Source organism: Pinus tabuliformis, chromosome 5_2, assembly GCF_031772625.1.
Source record: "Pinus tabuliformis cultivar Carrire ecotype Pingquan chromosome 5_2, CPIR1, whole genome shotgun sequence".
Taxonomy (NCBI): domain Eukaryota; kingdom Viridiplantae; phylum Streptophyta; class Pinopsida; order Pinales; family Pinaceae; genus Pinus; species Pinus tabuliformis.
This window is the reverse complement of record NC_142306.1, coordinates 698,390,397-698,418,382: the sequence shown is the minus strand read 5'-3', so window position 1 is coordinate 698,418,382 and position 27,986 is coordinate 698,390,397. Positions and strand designations below refer to the sequence as shown.

The following is a 27,986-nucleotide window of genomic DNA, read 5'->3' as shown; positions in this document are numbered from 1 at the left end:
CTTCAAATTTTCATTGTCACAGTGATATAATGTTTACAAAAAATATCATTATGATATGAAAGAGTCAAGAGTCAAGAGTCAAGGACTCAAAACTCAACAGTTATGAAAACTAAAGTCTAATAGAAACTAAAAAAGACAAGTAAACTGTAAATCTACACGTGGCCCTTGCCACGAGAGTCTCCAGGAGTATAAGCAGGTCGTGGTGGTCTTCTAGGAGTCTCCCGCACAGACCGACGACCAGAACTAGAACCTCCACGCGAGGGTGTAGATGGAGGTGGCGACAGCAAAGGAACAAGACTCGAACCTCGAGCACTGCTACTGGATGGTGGAGGTGGAGGTGGAGGTGGCATGGCTGCTGCTTCATTTTCATCCCTTACAAGTTCCTCTTCTAGTTCTTCAATATGTACAATGCCATCCTCCAAATTGTCATCCTCTGGGTGATTGTCCCAAATTTTATATGTGGGATCCTCATTAGCCCGATCACAGTAATGACTCAACAACCTCAAGTTGTAGTGCACATAAACCAAGCTTTCTGCTCGGTTTTCATTGAGTCTGTTTCTTTTCACATTATGTATATAGCTGTAGGTGCTCCAACACCTCTCTGCAGAAGAAGAATTTACAACCTGTGAAAGAACTTTTTTTGCCAATTTTGGCAAAAGTCCGTGGCTGCCATATGTTTCCCACCATGTGAGAGATTCAAATTTATCTTTGTCGTCCATTGCATGGAAGTTACCATACAAACCAGTGCCATTGAAGTATCTGCCTATTTCAAGGCGCACAACTGCACATTCCTCCCTGTCAGGTACCAACTTTTCTAATGCTTCCAAATATCCTTTAGTTACCTCCCAAGATGTAGAGTAGTATTTTGGCGTAAGGATATACGCCAAGCAATGTAGTGGAAGGTTAAGCCTATTCCACCGTTCACACACACAATCATGAATCAGTTTGTACAAGTTGGGATCTCTATTATGAACAATGTCTTTTATTTCCCCCAACATGGTATCCATTTGCTCATACACCTCGCCAATTACTGGTTTGTCTGTATCTGCAAACCGAATCATGTGCATAAATTGGCTTGGTGAAATCCAATACCTGCCTCACACTTGTCCAAAACTGCCCATCAAGAGCGGCCTCCTCCACCATTTCAAAACCTGCCATGTCAACGGCATTTGTAGCCCTTTCCTTTAACACCTGCCAATGTGGACTTGATACCATGCTAGCTAATGCCTCTCTTACCTTCAAAAGGCGCCTAAAGGTGAGGTAATAGCTACCAAATCTAGTCCTCGCAATCTTCAGCAACTCCAATCTCGAGTGACTGCGGAAAAGGCCATGGGTATTGCTATGATTTGTAATAAATTTTATCATTTGTTTGCTTTTCTTGTACAAATTGCCAATCCATTGGTGTTGTTCATTTTTGTTTTTGACAATATCATGCAACAGAAGGTTCAATGTGTGAACCAAACATCCAGACCAAAATATGTTGGGGTATTTATCCTCAATAATTGCTCCCGCTGCCTTACAATTAGGAGCATTATCAGTGATGACTTGGATGACATTGTATGGGCCAATACGCTCAATTGTTTCAAGTAATGCTTCTGCAATGTTGATGGCGGTCTTGAACTTGTCTGAGTAATCATGTGCAGCTAGAAAGATGGGACCACTAACAGACACAGCAAGAACACTTATCAATGGCTTGCCTTTTACATTTGTCCATCCATCAGATACAATGGACACCCCATGGTCAGTCCAAGAACTTGTCATTTTATTCAAAGAATGTGATATTTTTGCTTTTTCATGATCAAGGCCAACGATTCTTGCCTTGTCATACCCAGGGCTCTTGTATCCTTTAGGGGCATCATTTATGGCAGAAACCATTTCGTGCCAATAAGGTGAGCGTAGAACATTGAATGGTATCCCACATGCATAGAGAAACCTGTAAACTTTTGAATCCACATCATTCCTACACCCCTCATCAAGGAAATCTGATATGGTTCTACGCCTTAAAGATGATGACCCTGTGCCTCCATGTCCATATCCACTGCCTTGGGAGGATGCTGAAGGAGTTCTTTGTGATTGTGAGCTTGGTTCAAAGAAACCCCTTGATTTTTTTGTTCTGTATTGGGCTTCCTCCTCTTCCCTTATGTATTTGGCTCTATCTGCTGTTGACACCGCTGTACAAGTTTTGATTCCTATTTGTTTCTCTCCATCCCATGGCCTTTTCCCGCAGAAGTGTCTTCTAGCACGGGTGTATGAACCTGTGTAATCAGTGTTGCAATGGGGGCAATGAAATTTAGTGGTTCCACCCCCTCTCCCTGTTTCAGCCCTGTGAACATATTTCCACAATGGAGTTTGGTCTTGTTTAGTTTTTTGAGGGTCATGTTCACCCTCCCCCAGCTCCTCCTCACTGGGGTTTTCACCCATTTGACTTTCTCCGGCTTCTTCATCCCCCTCTTCAGTTTGGGGCCCTCTCCGTTTCCTACTCTCCAGCACCATAATAACCATAAAAGGGACCAGGAAGAGGAAAATGCCAATAAATATAGCCAGGTCCACGGTGTTTGATGTTTGTAGGGTTTTGATTCTTGAATCTGCAAATTAATTTAATTTATTGGGATTAATTAATTTAATTTATTAATTTAATTTAAATACATGATCTTTAAACTCAAACAACTAAATTAAATTAACTAAATTAGCTACCTAACCAGCTAAACTAACTAAATTACTAAGTTACTTACCTCTGTAGGCTTGCTCCTCGCTCCTTGGCACTTGCTCCTCGCTGCTTTGCTCTTGCTCTAGCTCCAAACTCAAGCTCAATGAAGTTAGAATGAATTTTTTTTGGCCCATTGGGCTTATAAAACCAAAAAAAATTTCTAAATTTTTTTTTATTTTCGGGTCCGGCGGATTTTTTTTCCGCCGAACCGCTCCCGGCCCGGCTCGAATCGCTCCCGGAGCGATTTTTAATGTCCGGGAGCGATCGCTCCCCGATCGCTCCCGGGCATTAAAAATCGCTCCTGGAGCGCTGGAGCGATCGCTCCCTTTGTCTCGCTCCCTAACAGACCAGGGAGCGCAAATTTTTTTAAGGGAGCGCGCTCCCGAAAATCGCTCCCGTCCGGGAGCGATTTTGGGAGCGCGCTCCCGAGCTGCTCCTGCCCGGAGCGCGATTCGGGAGCGGGTTCAAGGGGGGGGGGGGGGGGCGCTCCCCCTCAACATGGGTTTGAAAACATCCCAAGGCACAACAAACCACTCTTGTCTAAAACCATGTAATTCTCTTTGGGCAATGGTAATCCACTCCCCGGAAATGAAATGTAATAATGGGAAATTTTGACAGAGACCCCCTCGATGCAGTCGGTTTATGGCACAGGTCCAACGCAATTTGAGAGTGATCCGCTACAGGAAGCTTAATTAGAGAATTCAATTCCTGCTTCACTGCATCATAACCGGCTAGTTTGAGGTATGCTACTGTCATCCCAGAATCGATAACAAAGCCGCCAGGGTCATCAGATTGAAGGCTGAAAGTATCTTTCATAATATTCAACAATTTTCCGACAACACTGATGTCGTCCAGAGAATGATTATAGAAGGTTGATTCTTGATTGTTTTGGACAATGGGAGTCGAACTCGACACCTTGCCCCTCAATCTTGCAGGTTCTCCAAACATCAGAGGCTCGTTTTTGACTGAGAATCCTCGATTGTTATCAGACAGTAAGAAAACTTCCTGGGCATTGAAGCAGAGAGCTGTGAAATTAACGAGAGCCTAGAGGGGACCTTGTCCCAAGCCCACTATCCCGGCCCCTTGATCGAACCCGTTGCCTTCATTATTTTGACCGCATCCAAAGGCAAAATTTGGGATTAATTGCTTTGTTCCAGATTTGGAAGTTAATGTCAAGGTCTCGTATGAGAGAATCCCCACAGTAATTGAGAAATCACCATACGTATGCTGGTATTCACTGCTAGCTATATTCTTGCTTTCAAACTCTGGCAGCGCGTTGCAAAGAAGGCTTTTGCATGGAACCTTGTTGTAAGTGGAAGAACGTGAAGGATAATAGATTGAAGTTGGTTGCTTATAGAAATAGTGCAGGGCTTGCACTGCATCCATGTTAGGTCGCTTCCTGTGTCAAGAAATTGTAGAATAGGATAAGCTGGCATGTTGATTGCCAACTTCATGAGGAATTCTCCACTTCCTGTATTTACAGAAGCTCGAATTTCTGTGGATTTTTACAAGTTTTGATCACCGAACTGGCCCGGTATGCATTGCAGCCTTTGCTTGCTTTGTCCGAATGCTCTTTGCAGGAAATCAGGGAAACTGATACAACAACGAGCTATATGTATCAGATTTTCTCTGAATCCAGAAAGTTGTCTGCTTGGTAGCTTCTCTCCATTTACAAGAGAAGTGTATCTGGCTGATACAGGAAGCAATAAGAACAGAATGAACGGAATCCCCATGCTAGCACTAAACATCAAATGCTCTGCAAAAATGTATGTTGTTTTAACCATAAATTGCATATATAGTCATTGAGATCAGAAGGAATATTGAACTTGAGCAAACCAATAATTCAGCCCTGGGTTGGCATTTTAGTTTAATGACGGATGCTGATTCATTCTCTTCAAGTAACACATCAACAAGGTTGCTACAGAATGGATGACTGAATTGGTGACTGCAACACTCAAGCTTGAGGACATGTGTTACAGACATATTAAACAGATTGTTGCAGCAGTTGAAATGCACATTCCAGATTGACTTATTGCTTCTAGGATGAAGCAAGCAATATTGTGAAGGCATTTCAAAACTTCATCTTGGCATCTCCACTCCCTTTTGGTATGAGATATGATGGTATTTTGCAAATTTTATATTCAGATTTGAAGATCTACAGCTACATCATACATGGACTTGAACATATTAGAATGGAGATATCCTGAGGGCTATGCTGCATACCATGAATTTGTATGGGCAGGAGTAAGAGAATTTTGCCCCAATTTCTTCTACTCCACAAACTCATTGAATCATGTCATACTGCTAGTTAGGCCGATAGGCCTTTCCTATGCATCAATTTTTTGTCAACACTTTTACCCTGATTCGTTCGATCAGGTGAGACATTTTCAACAGTTGATTTGAAGTGTGACTGCTTTTTCCAAATATCGGTTGAGTTGCCTTCTTGGCATGGCAAGATATTTTTACTGCTTTTTCCTATTCTTTTATGTAAAAAAACAGCGAATGGAAATTTTGAATGCCGCGTCAGCTAGATACAGTTGTCATGTCACGGTGGATCAATTTGCACCGTTGGATGCGTCTAGAACCAAACGTTGATCGATTTTAAATTGTCGTATGAATTGGCTCCATCGCTTCTCTTTCTCTTGTGTTCACCCACTACTTTCTCCTGCATTGGATCCTCCTGTGGAGCGCTCAGCATGTGCTTTATATTTGTATGCAGGAGGAGCACTCTACATCTGTAGGTGGAGCACTGTGCGTAATGCGGTATATCTGTAAGATTTCTTTTGTGGTTTCATTTCCTTTCTTGATTTGATTAAGTTTATCCGATTCATTTCAGTGGAAATTCAATTTGTTCTTTGAAATTTAAATTAGATTTTGTTGTTGATTTTTTTTACGGCTGGAAAAGAATTACAGAGGGTTTAATGCATTTGACAATCTAATTTAATATATAATATAATAGTGGTAATTTAAATTGGATTTTTGTTGTTGCAGATAGCAAAAAGAATTACAGAGGAGTTCATGGCTTAGCTACTTGGCTTTATGATAAAGAAAACTAAAATGGCAGGATCATGCACTCTCAAATGCAAAATAAAATGGTGATGAGATTTCTTCTGCAGTTTCCTTTCTCTTCTTTACTTAATTAAGTTATTCGATTCATTTTCCATGGAAATTCAATTTGTCCATTGAAATTTAAATTTCTCGCTTCTGAATCTTTGTTGTTGATTTCTTTCACATGCAGAAAAGAGTTTTAGAGGGTTTAATGTGTTTGGCAGATCTAATTTAGTATGCAATACAATATTGGTAATTTCCTTGTTCTTCTTGATTCGATTCAATTATGTTCTGATGTCTTTCCAATGGCATATCAATTTGTCTATTTAAATTTAAATTGAATTCTTGTTGTTGCAGATAGAAAAGAATTACAGAGGAGTTCATGGCTTAGCTACTTGGCTTTATGATAAAGAAAGATAAAATGATGGGATTGTATGCCAATGCAGAAGAAAATAAATCTTTGGATCATAAAAAAAAACAGGTAGATTAATCTACAATCCCCTTCACAATAAATTAATACAACAGAAAAAGAAATAGGAAATCCTTTTCAATAACTTAATGCAACAGAAAAAGAAATAGGAAATTGGAATAGATTGATTGCAATGTAACAGATTGGAGATAGATATTTTGACATAGCCTTATTACATGATTAGGATTAGGGTTATTTCAATATTTACGGAGTCTTTTACCTCCAGTGATATTTGATTTCCCCATTACTTCATCAAAGTAGCCCGAAGTGCACATTCCCAGACACTCAATGAATTTCCCCATCACTTCATCAAAGTAGTCTAAAGTGCACATTCCCAGACACTCAATGAGGAAAAGGCTTTCCAGGTTTCCATATATATCTAATGCAAGGTTCCAGAAGGGTGTTTTTTAACACCATTTTTTATAAAACATAACCTTCCCAATTTGGTGCTCTGTTATTGAATGACAAAAATTCTCCATACATTGCCAACAGCTGATGACAACTGTGCCCGGTAAATTGAACCCTAAAACTGTAATTGGAGGTAGGTGCTCTGTTATTGAATGACAAAAATTCTTAAACATTTTCCATACATTGCCAACCACTGATGACAACTGTGCCCGGTAAATTCAGCCCTAAAACTGTAATTAGAGGTAGAGGTAGATTATAAGGGATAAAAACAAATAATTCAATCAATACTTCTTGGAGTTTGGGTGGGCTTATTCTTGTTTCAGAGTTTGAAGTGAGTAAGAGGATGGTGATATTTCTGTTTCAGAGTTTGGACTGAGTAAGAAGATAATAATAATATAAATAGTTGTTTTTTTAGAATGGTCATAATACTTTATAACATGACTATTAAATTAAGTGAAAATATAAATATAGTTAATTTCAAAATAAATATTTTTTTATAAATTATAATTTTTTTAACTAATATTATTTACATATTTTAAGTTTTTTAATAAAAATTAAACTTTATCTTTTAATAAAAATTTTCATTTTTACCATTAAATAAAATTCATTTTAAATATAAACATTATATATCATAAACTTAATTTAATTCATTTAAAAAAATTAAAAATTAAATATAAATTATTTAATTTTATATTAAGTAAATTATACTCATTCAAAATACGACCATAAAATTCAACTTTATAAAATCGCAAAGAATGTGGAATGGCAGGAGACATTATTGGGTTTTGGTTTAAGGCTTCACTTACTAAAAATTGAAACTATACCTTTGGATTTACAATAACAAAGATTTATAATAGCACTGAGTCCAAGCTCCCATTGCTATAACCAAAATTATGTTTTGACTTTCTAAATGCAATATACAATTATGGTTTTCAATGAAATATATTGGTAGGGGATATTCATGGTGGTTATTGCCTTGGTCACTAGCAAGCTTCGTATATGCTTGGCCATCTATAGAGGTTTCTTGATTTTGCGTAATTAACTTAACTTCTTGATTTTGGGTAATTAACTTACTCTAAAATGAAATAAGACATTCAATGTGTTCCTTGTGATATAGATATAAACAAAACATCTAAAGAAAAGTAATTGCACAATGATCCAGTCCAAGAAAACAAGGTTTTCCACAAACCAATTAACTCTTCTAGAAAAATTCAACGATTCCAATTTAATAATCCTGTCGGCCTCTCTTTGTACCTTTTCGGACAATTGCTAGTCATATGATTACCCATAATATGGTTATGAAGCAGCTCAACCATCCACGATTTCTGATTTTCCAAGACTTGAGTTTGTGTTGCTCATACTTACATTTCCTTAAGCGACAGTAACACTGCAGGCATTGGCGTTGTTGGGATTCTTCTTATAACAATCATTCTGTTTTAAAAACGAAAAGGATAAGATGATAGCCATGCCTATAAGAGGGCACCACCTTTGAGGAAAAAAATAAATCTTGGTCAATGCATCATCAGTGAGCAATTCTGCTTGTTCCAAACTAGGCAGCGTCCTTGTCACTGCTACAGCAATATGAAACATAAAGAAGGATCCTTTAAAAGGACAAAATCGTGGCAGCTACCATCTCACATGGATATAGAGGAATTTTTTATCAAGGAACTTGGATGATTGCTTTATAGCGTGGCATCAATAGGAATGATGTACTCCTGGCCCCTTACGCTTCAAAAAGAAGAAACATGCCATGTCAGGACCTCAGAATAATTCAAAAGATGAAACGTGCCCTGCCAGGATCACTGGAGATGATCCTTTGTCAGGATGCTGCTAGGTTCACCGGTCTATTCAAACTCAGGCTGACCACTCATCGCATCTTCTGGGTATATCTATTTTCTATTTGCTGGTGTAAAAGGCAGTTGCATGGCACCACTATACCAGCAAGTCTTCACTCGACAGGGTTGCAGTATTTTCCAGAATAGCCACAGCCCCAGTATGATTTAATGTGCAGCAAGCCTTGGGTATGAAATAAAGGCCGTTACAGTAGCTAAAAAATAAAATTCCAAATCTGTAATTTTATTACCATTCTGGAAAATGCCTTCCTCAAAAGCAAGGGAACGAGTTACAGTATGGGAAGATCAATGGTCAAGGATCAAGCATTTCAAGAAGCATTTTGGAAGCTCCTGATGAAGGTTACGTTTCAGATTTTCTTGATTTTACTAGATTATTTTATGGACATCATGCTTCATCCTTGTTATTTATTGTATCTTTCATTGATGTAAGGGCAAAATTTCATTTTGTTCATGAAACAGTGTGTTCCATATGGTCACCAATGATGTCAATTATAGGGCTATGCAAGCTTGGTTTGCGATGAATGACTATAAAGGGGCAGCTAAATAAAGTAGATGTAACTAGAGATGGGTGGTGAGGGGACTCCCTTCTCCTAGAGGTCCCAGGGAGCTGAAGGAAATGATAATTCTATAGACTTCGCTGCACAGTTAGAGGACTGCTCACAATTTGAGATTGAGAATTTTCAAGGGGCAAAGCCTGAATCTCTACTATTTAGTGAGTTTATAATCACTATTAGAAACCCAGAAGGAGCATATGGAAGGCATGTAAAGAAGCCATCAAGAGAACGGAGTTAAAAATCAAGTTTGCTTCACTCACATAAGGAATGGCGCTAATCTTTACGGTATGCAGTCAATCAAGCTGTCCCAGATATTTCCAGCTTAGGGCAATGCACTACCTTCCCAAATGAACATAAGTGATGTTCTGAGAGAGTGCAAGCAGCTAAACCAAGGAATGATACAGAAATAAGATGTTCTGGTGGGAAATTTTTACACATTCAATGTTCAGCACCTTTTTCCTATTGCATTGACGTGTTTTGGGTGATTTCTGGGTTTTTATCTCCAGATGTTGATATTTCAGTTTCCTGGTTGATGCAATACAATGATGAAAAAAATATCAACTATTCTGTAGCACTTTGCATGTGTTTCCTATATTCTTCAATGAATATTCAGGAGTGCTAAAATTCAGGTCAGATAGTTTCAAAGCAAAGAAAAATGAAGCAGGACTTAATTAATGACCTGCCTAGTGTGAAGCAGATACTACGTGCTGCAAAACAATGTCCATCGTGCAAGATGGCTATCTCCAAAACAGACAGCTGCAACAAGATGACTTGCTATAATTGTGGTCAATATTTTTGTTATAGGTGCAACAAAGTAGTGGATGGATATGACTAATTCAGTGGTGGAAATTGTATATAAGTTGAGCAACAAGATATTCAAAACTGGGAGAGGGAAATGAATGATTGCCGACTTGAACATCTAGCTCGAGTGGAACCTTGGCCTCACCTTGGTCATCCATGTCCAAACTATGGTCAACTAAATCTAAAGCTAGGAAATAACAATACATATTCTGTCGGTCTGGTGAAAACCATTACAACGCTTTGTGTTGTAAAGTTGCACGATGCAGCTCTGAACATTATGGACCACAAGGGTGTGAACAACATACAACAGATTGACAAGTATAAATATAGTCTGGTGTGAAGAAGTAAAGTCTTGTGAATTGGTCAGCAATTATTGACCAGTCTACCTGAATGGTGGCCACAACTGAATACAGAGCTTCCTAAATTGTTTCATCTACCTGAGATGCCAAGTGGTATTACATTTTATAGTTTGATAAAATCATCAGACACCCGCAGAAACTTGTACCATGGACGCTGATTCATCAATCTACAGATTACACATAAGGCACATTCATGGAAGAGGCTATGGTCTGGTTGACAGGCTGTTGAATCTTTTGAAGAGGTGGGTAATAGCACCACTAACAACAGAAATTATGAGCATAAGCAATAGCAATCAAACAGAAACAAAAATGAAAATTATTCCTACTTGACAGCTGCATTCATATAGTCTTGCTCTCTCCAAGATAGCATGGCAATCAACACATCCTTAGGTCCATAATCATAGGAAGGCAGCATACCTATGAAGACATGGTTAAACTTAGTAACAGTGCATTTCTTGGATGATGATTAAGCATCTTACCTTCAACAATACAATGTGTGTAGGAGCCCTCTATCTGCAATCAAGGAGAGAGGATTATCTTGCACTCAAGTATGTTCTTAGACAGAAAAGGGCAGGCTTTTAAGGTGTCTATTTCAAATGAATTTCCAACATTTGAACAGAATTCTTGGATATCTAAGTTAGTCTGGATTACTCAAAATTTCCAGGATTGAGGACTGGGAAAATAGCACATCGAGGCTTTGCAACCTAAAAGCAGGATTGCAAATCATGGAAACAACAGTAATGTTATATGCAAGAGTAGTGCTCATTGAGGAAGCACTTAAATGCCTGATGTGGTTTGCTCATTGATTGTCATGTTGCCTTGAGAGTTAACCTCTTGCTGCTAATCATGTGTTATATGGAGGATTCTCTGTTCAAGAAAGAACAATGACAGGGCACTAATGTGCAGAATGTGCCTTAATTATTCACTAAAGTTTTACCTTGAGAATATTTCTTGCTGTTAACTGTGCAGTGTGTATTATATGGTTGTTTTTTCTCATTTGGAGCAGAGTATGTCCGTGAATTAATTATTGCAGGCATTAGTCCTATTTGATTTCATGTCTTATCAGGTATAGTGGTTATTGTGCTGGGCTGCACACCCTTCAATGTGGGGCATGATAAAAACCTATGGATCTTGTTTATGCACAGGGAATTGAGGATGCCCTGAAATAAAGACATCGGTGTAGCATATGAACAATGCACCTACAATATACTGACTGCGAACACGAAAGAAGGGAGGATAAATCGCATGGGACAACAGTTCTTGCATGTTTTGACTGTAATTTAATGCATTGAGGACAATGCATAAATAAGAGGGAGGGGAATGTAACACCCCAATCAGGATCCCCTGGATAGTGATATGCAAGTATAGGTGACATTAGGTTAGTGAGCCAGAATGTGGAATAGGCTGGTTAGACTGAAACTCATTGAGGCTTGTATGCCTCTGTATATATATACATGTTAGGTCAGTGGAGCCTTATGGTTAAGGCTGGTGTGCCTATGTAATGGGTCTGAGGACCACGATCATTAGGCTGGTGAGCTAGGGAATAATTAATTAGGCTAGTAAGCTGAGAATTTGCTTTTGGGCGGTGTGCCCATGTGTATGTGTGTGTCTATGTGTTGGGGCCGAGATGCCCATGTGTATATGCTTTTATATGCTATGAGGTTGGAAAGCATAAGTGTGGCAAGTATGTTTAATTTACACATAGTAATAAACACATAATGGTTGTGGACAGACCCAGATGAAAAGATTTTGGGAAGCCGAGAATCCATGGCAAGAAAAGGCATCTGGATGAAAATGTATATTATAATATTATAATAATAAAAAGAGAGAAACATGGCCATAAAAGGGGTATTCTCCCCTAAGAGGGATCAGGCAGTTAGTGAATACCTAGGATGGCAGTAAGACTCCTGGAGCCCTCGAGGACCATCCCTGTCCAACAATAAGACACCCTATAGGTGATGGCATGAGAGTTGAGGTACTGCAGGTGTAGAGAAGGGTGTGCACCACTTGGGTGCAAGTTGATGGGGGATGTGAGCTTTGTGGTTGGAGGGGTTTGACACGAGAGCCTAGAGGGTACTTGGAGTCCTAGGAGGGCAGCAAGAGCCCCTAGAGCCATAGAGTCGAGACCATCCTTTTCCGACAGTTAAATGCCCTGAGGGTGGTGGCACGAGACTTGAGGGAGTGAGGGTGCAGAGAAGGGTGTGTACCACTTGGGCGCAAGCTGATGGAGTGTGTGAGCGTCGAGGTTGGACGCTGATGGGTTTGGTACCTTGGCTCTTTCATGTATGGTATGAAGCATGTACTTGGCTCGAGTAGTTGACGCTGAGTGGAGTCATAGCCCTAGCTCTTGGGTGACCTGTGAAATTTCATCTATTGCAACAACTAGAAATTATTCTCCTAACTGCAAATTTAATTATGCAATTTATTTGCTACGAAAAACAATGAATAAAATCACAATTGCAATTTTCACCATGAAAATTACGTGGAAAATAAAATGTTGGAAACTAAGAAATTCTAGCACACACCCAAGAATTTTAACACCGTTATTTTTGGACAATTATCCTCGAAAAAACACAATGCAAGAAAACCGGTGCAACAAATGAGGGTTTTATTATTAATCTGCAGTAGCAAATATGAGTACAATAATTTTGATGCCAAACTGGCAATCCGATCCGAGAGAATCATTGGAAAAATTATTGGGAGGATTTTTCCTCACCCCACAGTTGATTTCAGCTCCTGACACTGGCCCTTCAGCAATTCACACTTCCTTCTGCGTCAACTTTTGCGTAGTTCTTGCTGTTATTTCCTCCAAAAACTTTTGAAATCTACAACTCTACTTCTCTCTGGCTCTAGAACTATTTCACTGGTCCACCAACTACTGAATTGATTGCTCCTCTAGCTAGATCAAACTTCTCTGCTGCTGCTGCTTGCGCTATCCTTGCGTAGTCCTTCTAGGCAAACTCACACTCCCTCAATTTGACTCTTCGGACACTGGAAACCTCCACCAAAATATTGCTTCACTCCTTTGCCACTTGCTACTCGACTCTGGCTCTAATCCTCCTGCTGAATCACTCTACTACTGGAAAATCGATCTGCCTAGATCACTGAGTGTTTGCACTGGTGTGTTCATCTACCCATCGACTTCTTCTTATAATCTTCTTTTGGACCTCCAACGACGAAGATTAAAACTTAATCAAAGGCCAAGATCATATATCAAAGTCAATTTGTGTGAGTTGCTAGATGATTCATACTGTATCTCAATTAATATTGATTAATTAATCAGATTTCCTGAGTTTAGACTTGCGAAATATTTAAAAATAGGCTAATAATCTAATTGAGACACTTATAGGTGGAATTTCCAGAAAATATTTTTGGGTTATGAAGAACTCGTGTGTTTTAGCCTATCCACTAAGTTTCAAGGTTAGAACATCTCCGATGCTTCAAAAACTAACACTCCCTCTTAGCGAGGAAGGTGTTCTAGCGCAACACCACTGCTGCTACAACAATCTGTCTCTGTATCACCTCTCTGTCACGCTATTGATGTCTAGATACTGCCCACCAACCACTGCGCAACTCTGACGCTACATATGTGCTGCTACTGACATTGCCATACTGCTACCAACTCTGCATCTGACTGTAACTCTCTCTCATCTATTGCTGCTACAGCTGCAACAATTGCAACTGAGAAGCATCCAAAATAGACTGTCCCTACTACTAAAATGGGTTCTCCATCCTATCCATATGTTCTCTAAAATAGATGAACTTAGCTCTACCTAGAGTTTTTGCGAGTAACTTGCTTATCTGTGGGAATATACTGTAGCTGGATTGCTCCACGTTGCACACAATCTCTGATGAAATGAAACCAAATATCTATGTGTTTTGAGCTGTCATTAAACACTGGATTCTCAGAGAGCTTAATGCAACTTTGATTATCGCAGTAGACACTGGTCGCCTCCATCCTCTGCATGAACAAGCTTACCAACAACTTCCAAATCCATATAGTTTTGCACGTAGTTGTGCTTGCTGCCATATACTCTACTTCAATAGAGCTCAGTGTTGTTGACTTTTGCTTCCTTCTACACCAAGAAACCATTCCTGATCCAACGTTGAAGCAATACCCATAGATACTTTTCCTGTCCACTAAATTGCCTGCTTAATCTGCATCCGTGAATCCCCATAGTCTGATGCTATCCCCTCGGGTGTATCTCAACCTCTGCTTGATTGTGCCATGCACATACCTCAAAATATGTCTCACTGTTACCCATTGTACTCTCTTTGGTTCTACCATACACTGACTGAGGGTATTGATTGCGAAGCAAATATCTGGCCTAGTGTTGACCAGATACATGATAGAACCGATGAGTTGTCTATAAAAGGTGGGGTTAACATCCTTGTCGTCTGACACATCATTCTTCTTCCAGTTGGTGATCATGGGTGTAGACGTGGGTCTACAATCCTGCATTCTGAACCTCTTCAGAATATCTATAGCGCATCTTCATTGCCTAAGGAAAATCTGCCCGTCCTTCTGCTACACTTCCAATCTTAGGAAATGGTGCATCATCCCCAAATCTTTCATATCAAATTCTGCTGTTAGGTTCCTCCTGCAGTCTTCTATGAGCCCTGATGATCCTGTAAGGAAGAGATCATGCACATACAATACCAGGATGAGTGGCTCGCCCTCTACCATCAAATATTAAAAGTTTGGATCAATGTCACTCTTGATGAATCTCATCTGCTGCAAGTAGCTGTCAATCTGACCATACCATGCTCTGGGAGCCTGCTTAAGCCTGTATGGAGCTTTCTTTAGTCCACACACATGAGTGCACCTCTCATGAGTCTTGAAGCCCTCTGGTTGTTCTATGTACACCTCTTCCTCTCTCACCCCATTCAAGAATGTTTTCTTGATGTCCATCTGGTGAATCTGCCATCCCATTTGAGCTGCTAGGGATATAACTGACTGAATAGAAGTGTATCTAGAAACTGGGGCAAAGGTCTCATAATCTATCCCTTCTTTCTGTGCAACCCCTTTGCCACGAACCTAGCCTTGTACTTCTCCATGCTGCCATTTGCAACATACTGGATCTTGTAGATCCATCTAGAACTGACAACTGACTTATCCTCAGGCCTTGGCACCACCTTTGAAACATCATTCATCATGATAGAGTTGTATTCTTCTACCATGGCATCTACCCACACCTGATGTTGTGTGGCTTCCTGAAAGCTAGAAGGTTCTGCAACCTGAGCTACCAATGCTTGATATCTATCAAGTTTCCTGTGCTCTCTCTTGTTTGTTCTAGGAACTCCAACGAACTCCTCTACATCTCTCAATGTCTGACAAACTTCTCTGTTGGTTCAGGAGGTTCAACTAGCTCCTGCTCATCTTGCCTCTACTACTCCATCTTCTAAGATCTCATTGGATCCCCTACACCCGAGAAAATGCTAGTACTAGTCACTATATTGGATCCCTTTCACTGTCCCATTGGTGGTCCCACTGGCTACCCCTGTGGTTGGACCAATGGAGCTTCACTTGGTTGATTTTAATCACCTACCGATATCTCACGAGATCTCTTGAAAGCTCAATATTCAATGAACTTTATGTCCCGTCTCACTACAATCTTCCTATTTCTAGGAATGTAGATCATGTATGCCTTGGTGGTTTCACTATAACCAACGAGAAACCACTTCTCTGCAGTCTGATCCAATTTGGCATGCTTCTCATCTGGCATGTGGCAATAAGCAACGTTACCAAAGATCTTGAAGTGACTAACTTCTGGCTTCTTCCCTGTGAAGACCCCTTCTAGCGCTTTTTTCCCTAATGCTCTATGAGGAGTCTTGTTCTGAATATACACTTTTGCGTTACATGCCTTTGCCCACAGAAACCTGGGCAAATCCTGGTCATATAACATTTCTTTTGCAACCCCAACTATAGTTATGTTTTTTTTCTCTCTGCTTCCCCATTCTGCTATGGATTGTAAGGAGTTGTCCACTCTCTTTTGATGCCATCCTTCGCAAAAAATCTGTAAAATCTTTATGAATATACTCTTCACCATTATTTCAGCGAAACATCTTGATCTTGTTCCCTGTTGCATTATCTACGAGAGCCTTAAACTCCCTGAAACGATTGAAGACCTCATCCCTGGTCTTCAAGAAGTAGATCTAGGTTTTCCTGGAATGATCATCAATAAAGGTGATGAAGTATTCGGCCCAACTGAGAGCTCTAGTGGACATCAACCCACAAATATCTAAATGTATAAGTCCTAACACGCCAACTGCCTACTATCACTTCTTGGGAATGTTGCCTTAGCATACTTCCCAAGCATGCATCCTCTGCACACATCATCGTGTTCCATGCCAAGTTTTGAAATCCCTGTTACTGTCTCCCTGAGCATCTTGAATGCTCCATGGTGTAGATGTCCCATTCTCCTATGCCATAACTAATTTAGTTCCTCCCCACTACTGTTGTAACTTCCTATCAATGCCATTGGAGAGTCGAGTTGCAACCTGTACAATCTGTTGCTTCGAACTCCAATACGTCTCACCCTCTTCCAGCTCGAGTGTTTGACTAACACTTTCTTCCCTACAAAGTAGATATCATATCCCTTATGTTGTAACTTGGACACTAAAATTGGGTTCATACCCAATCCTGATACATGTAGTACCTCTGTAGTGCTGATACTTGCTCTTGACTCTTGAAAATTGATGGTACCTCTCCTTACTGGAGTACACTTCATTTTGTTTCCCATCGTAATCTCGAAGTACATATGCTCCTCCTTGTAGCTAGACAAATATTCTCTAACCCCTGTTATGTGAGCTAACACTCCATTGTCTATCTACCAGATACCCTATGAAGTTGAGCCTTATAAACAAGCAAATTCATCCTTTAACTTGGACGACAAATTTGAAGCTCCCTAAATGTCAATTCTGTCCATGGTCATACTGAAATTCATTGAAGACAAATTTGTGTTATTTCTCTTCCACGGATTCTGCACTAGCAAACTGCTACAAAAATTCTCTGTGCCCAGACTAGAAATATGCTTAGTGAAAACATTGAGCTATTGTTGCTCCCTCTACCTGCTAGAATTGATTTTCTGGACAAATCTACTTTTCCTGCAATTGCAACTCGAAAATCGAAGCCTTGCCCAACACTCCGCATTACCTGGCTAGGCACCGCACAACACCATAAAATTTTGGCTTGCTGCTCCCTCTGAAGAGAAGTTTTTTGTCTTTGCTTCTGAGCTTCCCTACTTGATCAATCATGCTCTGATACCATGTGAAAAATTCAACTATTGCAGCAACTGAAAATTATTCTCCTAATTGTAAATTTAATTATGCAGTTTATTTGCTATGACAAACAATGAATAAAATCACAACTGCAATTTTCACCATAAAAATTCCACGGAAAATAAAATGCTAGAAACTGAGAAATTCTAGCACACACCCAAGAATTTTAACACTGTTATTTTTGGACAATTGTCCCTCGAAAAACCCAATGCGGGAAAACTAGTGCAACAGATGAGTGTTTTATTATTAATCCTCAACAACAAATTTGAGCACAATAATTTGGATGCCAAAATGGAAATCAAATCTGAGAGAATCATTGGCAAAATTATTTGGAGGATTTATCCTCACCCCACAATTGATTTCAACGCCTGAAACTAGCCCCTTAAAAATTCACACTTCCTTCTACGTCAACTTCTGCGCAGTGCTTGCTCAGGTCTTGCTGCTACTGCCTTGAAACTTTTGAAATCTACAACTCTGCTTCTCTCTGGATCTGGAACTGATTCACTGGTCCTCCTGATCAAAATACCGATCGCCAACCACTGAATCGATTGCTCCTCCAGCTAGATCGAATTTCTTTGTTGCTGCTTCCTTTGCAATCCTTGCACAATCCCTTTGGGCAAACTCCCACTTCCTCAATCTGACTCTTTTGACACTAGAAACCTCCACCAGAATACTGCTTCACTCCTTTGCACCTGTTACTTGATCTTTGGCTCGAATCCTCCTGCTGAATCACTCCGCTACTGAAAAATTGATTTGCCTATATCACTTAAGTGTCTGCGCTAATGTGTTCTTCATCTACGCATCAACTTCTTCTTATAATCTTCTGTTGGACCTCCAACGACCAAAATTAAAACTTAATCAAGGGCCAAGATCATATCAGAGTCAATCTTGTGAGTTTCTAGATGATTCATACTTTATCTTAATTAATACTGATTAATTAACCAAATTTCCTACATTCATACTTAGGAAATATTTAAAAATAGGCTAATAATATAATTGAGACACTTATAGGTGGAATTTCCATAAACAATTCATGGGTTATGATGAACTTGTGTGTTTTAGCCTCTCCACAAAGTTTCGAGACTAAAACATCTCCAATGCTATAAAAACTAACATGACCGATTGCTGAAAGAACTAGAGCAACGCAGTCTATGGCTGGGAGGAACATCGAAGGACTGTAACCAACTCATAGAATTTATAGATAAGTATTTGAAAACTAGTTATGTGCTTATTCCGTTGTACTCTTACATGGTTTGCATATTTGTGGTTTGAGTAATATGGTTAATTTCTAGAATTGCATGTTGTGGTTAATTTATGTATATATTATGGTATATGTTTGACAATTTTGTAATTTACAATATAACAATGGCTAAATATATATGTGGTTTTTGATCACGTCAGTATTGTGTGAGTGATGCCCCCTAGCGGAGGTCTGGGGACATTTTAGGCAGAGTTAGATTGTCTGCAACGACTTCTTGTATAACTTGCAATCTGTGTGGACTTGGATTTTGAGACTATGTCCTCTTTCTTAATTTTTGAAGGAGTAACTTGGACCCTTGTTCGTTATTGGTTGTGGCAAGGCACTATAAGGGCCATGGTTTTGGCACTTGGGAAAAGTATCTCTATAATTGGCGAGTAAGATCTCCCCTCATGTCATTTCCATTCATTAATATTTGAAGTCTAAGAGCATGGCCTCAAACCATATCACCCCAGAGTCAGGCTCTCGACCTTAAAAACATTAGAATGAGGTAAGTGAAGAAGGGGGCTGATGGGTCCTAACATTGAAAATTAATGGGGGTGGGGCCATCAGGCTCTCAAACTTTATGCCACTAGGTTTGTAGAGAGAAGCGATGTGGAACACCACTCACTGTCATTGCTATGGTTAACTTTGTATTGGATGAAGTGACAAGAGTTAGGTCGATTCAGCTGTGGTTTCAAAATAGAACACTATCGCTACCCATCGCCAATCATTGTGAGTTTTGGCATGTTGTGAATGTGATACATGCACGTTAATGGAGGGTGACTCTGATCCAATCAAGGTTCCAATTCACAAAACCATGTGTTTGGGCCATAATCTACCACCATAGATTTGATTGCTGAGAACTTAAAGGGGCGATGTTGAAGATGAAATGGCTAGTCTGGCTAAGGGTCTAGTGCGAGAACCCTGCCCATTGCTCATTTTTCGTTACTTGTTAGCATTCATATGTGGTGGGTAGGAATGTGTTGGAACACTGCTCTAGTGTGACATGGACTGCGATGGGCCCTACTAGGTTCTTAGCCTTCGAGCAATTTGGATAAGAAATGAGGTTTGGGTTAATGTGTTCGGGTGGGCCTAGTAGAACGGTGCTGGCAGTTATCAAGATAGTTCTCGTCGGTTGGATTCATTTAGTGACAGGACCACCCATCGCCCATTGACACTGTTGGAGTGATATGTTTCTCAATCGAGTAGTGGTAGTTGTTGATGAGAAAGTTTCGGTAAGTTGGGTCCATCCATTGCCATGGAGGCCCTTGTTAAAACATCATCACCTCTGAACAACACAATCGTAAGGCGCTCATATCAACAATTTATGTTGATCCCAAAACCCCCCTGGTTTGCCAAAAGTTATTTTGGAGGGGGGGGGATGTCAACATGGAGTTTCCCGCCATCAGCGCCCCATTATATTATGCACCATTTTTGACAATGTATCTAGGGTGTGGGACTGATCAACTATCCCTATTCACCCTAGGGCCCCCTTGGTTTATCGAGGGGGGTTTCAAAACCAAATACCATCAACACTAAAATTTGTCGGGTTTGATTGGGTCCACTCACGTGGTGCAACACAATCCCAGGATGGAGCCACATGGTAGCCATGTGTTGATGTGGTGTTATATAATTGGTTAGACTTCAAAAGGGAATAACTCTTAATACTAGAGTTGAATTGAGATAAAATTTATATCGCCGAACATTTCTTGATGAGTAGAACACAAAGTTAGTGGTGGTTTCGAGTTTTAACGACATTGGAAAAATTAAATTTTTGTAACTCCATCTGCATGACAAACTATGGAGGTCAAGTCATAGGTAACACCTCGCACAAATCAGGATGGTCAAGGAGGTGGGAGGAGTGTTACAAAGTTATATCAAAGCATGGTTCAACATTGGACTTGGATGGGCTAAAAAACAGAGAAAATTGGAGCTCAAAACTAGGTTCATGTTATATAAAAATAAATTATTCCTGTAACTATTAGTTTAATTAAGGCAAAGGGCATGATCAAAGATCATGTCCATTCACCAAGAGGCACTTAGGGCTATATTTAAGAGAGGGCCTCTCACTTTGTAAACCATCCATTCAATCATTTATTAATAAAATATGTATCATTGCTAATAATTGTTGAGTATTTTACTGCATTTGGTATTAGAGCTAGTTGCTCCTCGGACTCTGTTGTTGTTTGACCCCAGTCCGCACCTAGTCACCAATTTCCCCTGCCCTCTTCTCCGTCGTCAAACTTGCAGCTGTCCCCACCTTCTTCTCCGTCGTCGAACCGCACCTGTTCCCTGCCCTCTTCTCTGTCGTCGAACCCTCTACCTCTATGTGCTTTTGTTGTTTTCGGGTATTTCCACCAGTTGTTGCCACTCCAACTATAGGTATTGCTATCGTTCTTAAAAACTAAACAAACGCCCTTATTTATTTTAATCGGGGATTGTGGCATATATATATATATATATATATATATATAACACTAAACAAACACCCTTATTTATTTTAATTGGGGATTGTGGCATTAATATTACAATATATATATATAGCATAAAAAATAATTTCATTATATAATTAAATTAATTTAATTATATATATATTATTAGAGTCAAGTTACGCTGGATATGTATACTTCACCTTAGACCCGCTCAATGGTTTCATCAATGTCAATGGCCGATTTCAATAAAAGACTAGTAGACCTTGAGACTAAGGTGACCGGACAGGGTGATAAAATTGAAGAGCTCCATAATACAACAAAGAGAATAGAGTCAACTTGAGGAGAACAAGAATGCATTTAAAAAGGATCAGGAAGACCTTTTAGTTAAGGTGGATTGAGTGATGGTGATGTTGACCTATATTTGTGACAATATGAAGATTACGCCCAATCAAATACTCCATAATAATGAGGTTACTCAACATCTCAATTCTCTAGATTCGTCAAAATTTTCAGACACACATCAGAATCCCGAGTCTCCAAAGGCATCTTCCACGCTTAATTAAGGAAATAGAAACACGGATGTTCAAAATAGGCAACTCTGGAATCCATACACCAATATGCGTTTTCAAGTCAACACCCTTTCCTCACCCTGACGATAGCTACATATCAACGAAGAGAAAAACTTGAGCTATCCAAGTTTAATGGTAACGAAAAATGCAGCGTTGCTTGGTTCAATAAAGGAGAATAATATTTCGAGATTTACAGTATTGACAATGATGACGGAAAGATCAAGCATGCTTCCATGCAAATGGAAGGCGAAGCATACAATTGGTATATGTGGTGGAAAAAGATGACACTTGCGATCAGTTGGAGGAAATTCAAACATGCGTTCTTTAAAAGGTTCTAAGGTGTCAAGGAAGAAGAATTGGTTTTAGCACTCACCAGATTACAACAAAAGGGAGATGTGGACGAATACACTCGAGAATGGGAGACTTTAGCAACACGAGTACTTGGATTATCAGAAACTCGTCTCATTCAATCGTACACCACGAGACTTAAACCCCATCTACAAGCAGAACTTGAGCTTCATGACATTACCTTGATAGAAGTAGCAAGACAAAAAGAAAAAGCTGCTGAAAAGAAATTTGAAAAGATGTTGTGGTCAAAGGATGAAAGAGTATATTCGAGACGAAGATTTCCCCAGTCTGCAAACACGGATAATACAAAATATGTTCCACCACATCTTCGTGAAGGAGACAAAACTAATGTGGAATGCAAAGGATGAAAGAGGGAAAGTGCAAACATTGTGGCGAAAAGTGGGACCCTAAAGATAGGCATGCTAAAGGAAAAGAGACCAAGAACCTGTATAAATGTGAAGCAACTAATGAATCAAAAGTAGAAGAAATCGAAGATGCCCCATAATTCTCTCCAGATCTAGATGACGAGAGCATTCCAAAAGTATCATTATCGACTATGAAAGGTATATCATAGCCCCAAACATTAAAATTAAAAGGAGATATCAGGAAGAAAAATGTAATGGTTCTCATCGATACCGGTAGCACCCACAATTTTTTGGACTCAACCATGGCAAAGAGACTCAACATTTTCACATTTCCCATGCCCAACATGAACGTTATGGTATCCGACTGTAAGAGAATTGAAAAAGTAGGGAAATGACATAAAGTCAAATTGTAGATTCAAGAGTTTAATTTAGAATATCCGTTCTACATAGTACCATTAGGAGGAGTGGATGTGGTCTTAGGTATCCAATGGCTACAAACCCTCGGTGCTTACTCTTCCAACCATCAAAAGCAATTTATAAAATTTAAATGGAATGGGCAGAAATACAAATTATATGTGTTCTAGCCACTTGAGAACCAAATTGTATCATCATCCCAGATGATGAAAATGATTCGGAAGGGAGCGCCAGCCTATGTAGTACAGTGTCATCAATTAGAAATGTTAACTTTGAATCTAGTCAACGAAGAAGCACCAAAAGTCCAAGAGCTAATTCAAAAGCATGAAAAAGTATTCCAAGACCTTCCGATGAAGATGCCGCCTAAATGAGATATTGAGCATACAATAAAAGTCAAAGCAAGATCAAATCCCATCAACATCAAACCATATCAATATCCACATCATCAAAAATCTAAAATTGAGAGATTAGTCCAAGATCTTTTAAAGTGTGGCATCATCTCAAAAAGTAAAAGTTTGTATGCTTCTCTAGTTGTATAGTTCGAAAGAAAGATGGATTGTTCAGATTATGCGTCAATTATCGAGGACTAAACAAAATAACAATTAAAAACAAGTTCCAATTCTTTTTATCAATGAAATGTTGGATGAACTACATGGCATTAAATACTTCTTAAAATTGGACCTAAGGTCAGGGTATTACCAAATCAGAATAAGATTGGAAGATGTAGCAAAAACTGCGTTTAGAACACATGAAGTTCATTTCAAGTTTAAAGTAATGGCTTTCGATTTAACCAATGCACCGACAACATTCCAAGCTACTATGAACGAGCTATTCTGTCCATATTTAAGGAAGTTTGAGTTAGTGTTCTTTGACGACATTTTAATTTATAGTAAAACTTGGAAGGAGCACCTACAACATTTGGAGAAAGTTCTTACTCTGTTGGAAGAGCATCATTTATATGTCACGAAGTCCAAATGCACTTTTGGGAAGGAAGAAGTAGAATATCTCAGACATATAATATCCAAAGGAGTAAAAGTATATCCTATACAAGGGAATGGCCCAAACTAGTTAATATCTCCAAGCTAAGAGGATTCTTAGAATTGACAAGGTATTATCAAAGATTTATTAAAAACTATGCCCATATAACCGCAGCCCTATCGAACCTTCTTAAGAAGAACTCATTTCGATGGAATGATGAAGCAGAACAATGTTTTGAAGAATTGAAGGAAGTCATGTCTAATTCCTCTGTATTAGCAACTCCAGACTTCTCAAAACCATTTGTAAGTGAATGTGATGCTTCGGGTTTTGACATAGGAACAATACTAATGCAGGATGATCACTCAATCGCGTTTGAAAGCAGAAAGCTCAATAAGCACGAATGTCTCAAGTCTACATACAACAAGGAAATGCTTGCAATTATGCACGCATTAGCCAAATGGAGACAATACCTCTTGGGAAGTAAGTTCTTAATACGAACAGATCATAATAGTCTTCAACATATCCTCCAACAAAAACACCATCTACAGAACAACAAAAACGGATAGAAAAAATCGCTACCTTTGACATGGATATATTACATAAGAAAGGGAATAACGTAGTAGCTGATACGTTGTCAAGGAAAGACGAAGAACCATCATTACTTGCAGTTTCAATGGTTGTGCCTGAATGGCTTAATGAGATTCGAAGTGAATATGAAAAAGACCCTCAGAATTCAAAATTTGAATGGAAGAATGATATTCTATTGTACAAGGGAAGAATTTATCTAAATGTAGATTCCAAATTTAAAGCCAAGGTTCTCAAAGAGTAGCATGATTCACTGTCAGCCAGACATGTATGATTTTTTAAAACCTACTATAACGCACGCCAGTCATTCTTTTGGAGGGGAATGAGTAAGGATATTCAAAAATATGTAGCCGAATGCAATAAATGCCAGAGAAATAAAAATGAGAATATTATGACACCCAGACTACTTCATCCCTTAAACATATCGAATCAAAAATGGGAGGAAATATCAATGGACTTTATTGAAGGTTTACCTGTGTCTGACGACAAGGATAAAATTCTTGTAGTAGTCGGCAAACTCACAAAGTATGCTCACTTTATTGCAATGAGGAACTCAGATTCAACAAAACAAATCGTTGAGATATTTTGCAAAAATGTTATTACATGGATTTCCCAAGGTCATTGTGAGCTATAGAGATGCCAAATTTAACAGTAATTTTTGGAAGGAATTTTTCAATCATATAGGAATGTATCTCAATGTGAGTTCTGCTTAGTACCCTCAAACAGATGGCCAAACAGAGGTTGTCAATAAATGTTTGGAAGCCTACCTACGTTGTTATGCCACAAACAAACAAAACAAGTGGGTTCAGTGGTTACACCTTGTCGAATGGTGGTGCAATTATACTTACCACACGTCATCTAAAATGACTCCATTTCAAGCTTTGTACGAGTATGAACCTCCGAAATGGAAGGACTTTGCTATCATCCAAACGAAACTACCAATTGTTAAAAACTAGTTAGAAGAAACCCAAAAAGTCGTCCAAAATCTAAAAGAAAATCTAAATAATGCAAGAAACCGTATGCAACAAGAAGCTGACCAAAACAAAACAGAGAGAGAATTTGAAGTTGGAGAATGGGTATTTGTCAAACTTCAACCATACAAGCAGTGGTCCTTAAAACAAAAAGAAAAAAATAATTGGCACCAAGGTTTTATGGACCATATCAGATCAACAAAAATATTAGCCAAGTCACATAGAGTTTAAGCCTTCCTGATAAAAGTCGTGTTAACAACATATTCCATGTATCCTACCTAAAAAAGCCACTTGGTGAACATCAATCAGCACGGACAACACTTCCGACTTTAGATGATGAAGGAAGGGTTATTCTAGAGCCAAAAAGGTATCATATCCAACAGGGAAAGGAAGTTGTGATAGCGAGTAATCAAATAATACTTGATCAAGTGTAAGGACTTACCAAAAAAAGAAGTTTCTTGGGACACTGAAGCGTTTTGTCAACAAAATCCGTTGTTACGTATGCTTTGAGGACAACGCATCTTTTTGGGAGGAAGGCAATGTTATATAAAAATAAATTATTCCTATAACTATTAGTTTAATTAAGGCAAAGAGCATGATCAAAGATCATGCCCATTCACCAAGAGGCACTTAGGGTTGTATTTAAGCAAGGGCTTCTCACTCTATAAACCATCCATTCAATCATTTATTAATAAAATATGCATCATTGTTGATAATTGTTGAGTATTCTACTGCAATTCAATGCTTGGACTAGATGGGCCTTGAAAGAGAAAGTTAGAATAAAATCTAGGTTCAACATTGGACCTGAAGAGGCTCGCACGCAAATGATTAAAATTTATTCTTATATATATGTTGACCTTTAAATTTACAGATGTCATGTTTGCTAACCTTGGTAACATGTTGATTTCAAACATACTATTGGTATGGTTACGAACTTGCTGATATGCCCTTTTTATTTCTTGGAATATGTGACTAACATGGGTTTTAGATATATGTTGACCTTTAAACTTACAAATGCCGTGGCTGCTAACCTTGGTAAAATGTTGATTTCAAACCTACTATTGATATGGTTATGAACACGCTTTGAATATGTGACTGACATGGATTTTAGATGTGTTAACAGTAGCAGAGAAACATGCTTCAAATCAACATACTTAGTGTTGGCATGACAAGGTAACAAGTTAATATCATCGTGCTTGATATAACTAACAACCATTTGTGTGTGATAACATAAGAGGATACAACTTGCAACAATAAATTGAGGAATGGACAACAAGATGGTGTAGTATAGGATGGACCGAATCCATCCTAAGCAAGAAGAGGAAGGTTCCCCTAATGGACCTGACACCCCCATGATGTTGAGAGATGAATTGGAGAGTTACAAAGCAGAGAATGAAAGGCTCATTAGAAAGAAAGAAGAATAAGCAAAGCTAAACACAACGCTTCTATAACACCTGTTTGACATGCAAGGGCTATTGCAACATGGACCAAACTCTTGAGATATGGAAGGGTGTCATGCTAACAAGATCAGAGAGGAACCTCCTAGGGTTGGGAAGAAGAAAATGTCATTGACAAGTAGAGTTTGCAGAGAAGAACACCTAATTCTTGAGTCCCCTAACAAACAACAACAAAAGAATAGTTCATGTAAACTCCAAACACATGAACTAGCAACCAACAATACCGAAAGAAGTAACTCAAAGAGGAAGAGAGATGAGGGAGCATCCCCACAAGCTTTCTAAAATAATGAAAAGTCCTCTTGAACCATTTATAAATATTTTTGTGATCTTGTAGTTGTTGGGGAAGACTAATAAAAGTCTTGTGCATGTGCTAAGTGCTCTTGTTTAGATGTGTTGTGAATCGAAATGTTTTTCAATTCTTCATGTGTCATTGGCTACATGTTTTTGTTTTGTTTTGTTGACTTTGAGCATGGCCATGCTGCTTTGTGTTTTCTATCATGTGTTGTCGTTGTTTCTCTTTGCTTTTCATTTTTCTTTCCTTCATTTTCTCTTGGTTTGGTTTTTCGGTTGTGGGAAAGGGAAGGAAAGGAGTTGATGGAGAGAAGTTGAGTAAAACCCAACTAAAAGTTCAAGACCCTGATTAAATTTTGTGGATACGATAAATCACAATAGGGGGCAAATGATGATAATAGACCAACCAATGGGGCTTGGATGGGTCCACAAGAACAAAATAGATATCAAAGTGACAACTGTGAAAATAGCATAAGAAGAAAGTTTCCTTAACTAAAATAGTGCTTGGCTGATATATGTTCGACATTCTATGAATATGTGAATAATGAGAAAATGAGAAAGTATATAATGATGCCATTTCATTTGAAATGACATTTGTTGAGTGCCATCAAAGTAAGAAGATAAGTGATTTGATTTTTAAAACTATTATGACTATGTGAATGATATACTACTTGCTATGTTTTGTCTCTTGAGTAATGTAGAGAAGTTATTTGATGGATTCCATGCTACACGTAGGATCCATTGGGCAAGTATGCAAGAATGACCTCTTGTTGTTAACTACCATTATCAATGTGCTTATACTTATGCTTATGACAATTTTTGTGTGGATAAATGAAAACAATAGCAACTGAAAGTT

General features: G+C 38.9%; 1 protein-coding gene and 1 long non-coding RNA gene across 5 annotated transcripts in view; one reads left to right on the top strand and one right to left on the bottom strand.

Annotated features, from left to right (window-relative positions):
* The window catches only part of LOC149161050 (uncharacterized), a 67,893-nt gene that overhangs the window by 14,056 nt on the left and 25,851 nt on the right, over positions 1-27,986 (top strand). For 2 of the 4 annotated variants that reach the window (XR_016261829.1, XR_016261828.1), the window contains exons 2-5: positions 5,427-5,478; positions 5,699-5,802; positions 5,946-6,007; positions 6,113-6,236. This is a non-coding gene — a long non-coding RNA (uncharacterized LOC149161050). Of the gene's footprint in view, positions 1-5,426; positions 5,479-5,698; positions 5,803-5,945; positions 6,008-6,112; positions 10,251-27,986 lie in introns of those variants that run through there. The other 2 variants (XR_016261827.1, XR_016261826.1) reach the window with 2 other exon arrangements.
* Positions 1-27,986, bottom strand: part of LOC149161051 (putative LRR receptor-like serine/threonine-protein kinase At1g53420) — a 126,576-nt gene that overhangs the window by 83,112 nt on the left and 15,478 nt on the right. The gene's annotated exons all lie outside the window — the stretch shown is intronic.